The 3,400-nt window shown below is 39.0% G+C and overlaps 1 pseudogene; it reads left to right on the top strand.

Moving 5' to 3' along the window:
• The first annotated feature begins 1,584 nt into the window (after positions 1-1,584).
• Positions 1,585-2,093, top strand: LOC138432437 (HIG1 domain family member 1A, mitochondrial pseudogene; annotated as a pseudogene).
• The last annotated feature ends 1,307 nt before the right edge of the window (positions 2,094-3,400 follow it).

Here is a 3,400-nt window from a genome sequence, read left to right as displayed (position 1 = left end):
AATACCATTTATTACATACCAAGTAGATGAAAATCTATAAACTTAAGAGAACACACTGATGATAAGGTTATGGAGGAACAAAACTTCTCTTCTGTGGCTAGTTGTGGAACAATCCCTGCAGAGGGGAATTTGGCAAAATTACATATGCATTTCCCTTTTGTGGACTTCTCTGGTGGCTCAGACGGTAAAGCGCCTGTCTACAATGCGGGAGACCCGGGTTCGATCCCTTGGTCGGGAAGATCCCCTGGCGAAGGAAATGGCAATGCACTCCAGTACTATTGCCTGGAAAATCCCATGGACAGAGGAGCCTGGTAGGCTGCAGTCCATGGGGTCGCAAAGAGTCGGACACAACTGAGCAACTTCACTTCACTTCACTTCACTTCCTTTTTGTACCAGAAACTCCATTTCTATCTCAAAGAAATGTCAACAAAGATGAAGGAGAAAAAAAGATCATTGCACAAAGCTATAATCATAGTACTATTGTAATAGCAAAAGACCGAAAAATCCATATATCCGTCAACAGGAAATTAGTTGGATCAACTATGAGACATTGAAGTACTCTGCAGCTGGAAAAAGGAATAAGAACTATCTCTAAAACTGATACGGGGTCATCTTAAGGATTTAACTAAGCAAGGAGGGAGGAAAGATCAAAGTACAAAACAGATGAATATTACGCTATATTTTGCAGAAGACTAAGGGGAAGATTCATTCATTTGCATTTGCTTATATTTTCAAAAAGAAACATGGAAGCACAAGCAAGCAAAGAAAAATAAATGTACTGGACATCAACCAAACAACAAATATTGTATATCAATGCACGTATGTAGAATCTGAAAAAACTGGTATAGAGAATCTGATTTACAAAGCAGAAATAGAGACACAGACATAGAGAACAAACCTATGGATACCAAAGAGAAAAGGGGTGGGACGGGAGGAGTTAGGAGATTGAGACCGACACATATACATCATTGATTCTACATACAAAATAGATAACTAATGAGAAACTGCTTATAGCACAGGGAACACCACTCTGTGCTGACCTAAATGGGAAGGAAATCCTAAAAAAAAAAAGAATATATATGTATACATATAGCTGGTTCATTTTGCCTACAGTAGAAACTAACATTGTAAAGCAACTATACTCCAACTAAAAATTTTTTTAAATACAGCACCAGGGAAGTGAAAAGACAGATAACAGAATGGAAGATAATTGCTAGCAAATCATATATCGGATAAGAGACTTGTATCTGGAATACATGTGTTTAGTTGTTCCTCACGTCTGACTCTTTGCAACCTCATGAACTGTAGCCCGACAGGCTCCTCGGTCCATGGGATGCTCCAGGCGAGAATACTGGAGTGGGTTGCCATTTCCTTTTCCAGGGGATCTTCCCAACCCAGGGATCAAACCTGCGTCTCCCGCGTCTCCTGTGTCTCTGGATTGCAGGCAGATTCTTTACCCACTGAGCCACCTGGGAAGTCCAGAATTTATAAAGAAACTCTTATAATTCAACAATTAAAAGACAAATAGGCAAATTTTTAACTCGACAAAAGGCTTGAATAGACATTTTTCCAGGAAGAGACAAAATGGCCAAAAAGCTATGCTCGGCATCATTAGTCGTTAGGGAAATGCAAATCAAAACTACAGTGAGAGGGAAAAAAAAAAAAAAACCTACAGTGAGATGCCACTTTCTACCATCAAAAAGTCAGATAGAAGCCAGTAGGAGCCTGAAACATCCTATAGCTGCTGAAGATTCTTCAATCACTGTGTCAAGCGACACAGACGTTTCTCTTTTTTCATATGATGAAGATCAGGGATCTAAACTTATCCAAAAAGCTAGAGAGGCACCATTTGTCCCATTGGAATGATGGGTTTTGCAGCAGTTGTTACATATGAATTATATAAACTGAAGAGCAAAGGAAATACTAACATGTCTGTTCGCCTGATCCACACGCATGTGGCAGTCCCAGGCTTTGTTGTGGGAACAATGACCTTCGATATGGAATATTCCCTGCATAGAAAATTCTGGGCAAAACTTAAACCTCCAAAGAGGAGATATTGCCTTGGTCTAGTTGGTGGTGCTTGCTTTAGCTAGACATCTCATATAGAGGTGATAGTCTATGCTGAAAATAAATTGTTTGGGTCAGTCAAGAATATGGGAATATGCATACTGCTTTCCTTTCTTGCAGGCTTGAACTGGGTACAAAGGCAGGCCGTTCCTGAGGATGCCATCCCAGAAGAGAGTGGTGATGACGGTAAAGACGACCCTGACAAGCGAATCTCACTGTGTTCCTCAGACAAACAAACTGCCTGTAAGGAACAGATCTCTGACTCTGATGAGGACAGAAAAGGCAGTTGCAAGAACTCTTTCAACTTCAAAAAAGCTGAGAATCAAAACAGAAGATGAGAAGGATAAAGACCAAGAAGAGAAAAAAAGAAGTCACAGAAGGGGAGAAAACCAAAGAGAAGCAAGAAGCCAAAGGAGGAGGTCAAGGTGGCCTTAACAGACTTCTCCAGTTCTGGCTTCTTACCAAGTCCTCCACCTTTATCTTTCAATCTGTAAAATTTGATATTTTCTATTTTTCTGTGTATTTATATAAAATATACTAAATATAATACCACACATCTTGGATCATGTGTGGTTCAGTGGTTCTTGGTTGTGCAGAGAATTAAGCCCCATCTTCAGAGCTAGATTTTCAAAACTTTCAGCATAGGCAACCCTACACAGCCTTCCAGTTCAGTCATCCCACAAGAAATGATGACTGCTCTACTTACCTGCGATAGGTATCATTTACTGAGCCCCTATTATGTGCCTAACACTGTGCTAAGAGCTTTACATATTTCATTTTATCCTTATGTGATTTTGTAAGGTAAACATTATCTGTATAGTATATGCCTTAATAAACCAGTGATCAGTAACACTCTGTACAGTGCTTACAATGCACTAAACCACTGTCCAATAGAAATATAATGTGAGCCACATATGTAATTTAAAATTTCTAATTGGCACATCAAAAAATTCTAAATGGTAAAATTTTTTTAAATTTTTTTTATATTGGAGTATAGTTGATTTACAATGTTATGTTAGTATCAGGTACACAGTAAAGTGATTCAATTATACATACAGATGTATCTATTCTTTATTCTTTTCCCACATAGGTTATTACAGAATATTGAATAGAATTCCCTATGCTATACAGTAGGACCTTGTTGACATTGACATCTATTGATATTATTTATTTTATATATAGTAGTGTGTATATGGGCTTCCCTGGTGGCTCAGATGGTAAAGTATCTGCCTGCAGTACAGGAGACCCGGGTTCGATCCCCTGATCAGGAAGTTCCTCTGGAGAAGGGAATGACTACCTATCCCACTGTTCTTGCCTGGAGAATTCCATGGAC

Source organism: Ovis canadensis, chromosome 2 (assembly GCF_042477335.2).
Source record: "Ovis canadensis isolate MfBH-ARS-UI-01 breed Bighorn chromosome 2, ARS-UI_OviCan_v2, whole genome shotgun sequence".
Classification (NCBI taxonomy): domain Eukaryota; kingdom Metazoa; phylum Chordata; class Mammalia; order Artiodactyla; family Bovidae; genus Ovis; species Ovis canadensis.
Note: the sequence above shows the minus strand (reverse complement) of the source record. Positions and strands in the feature narration are given on the sequence as shown.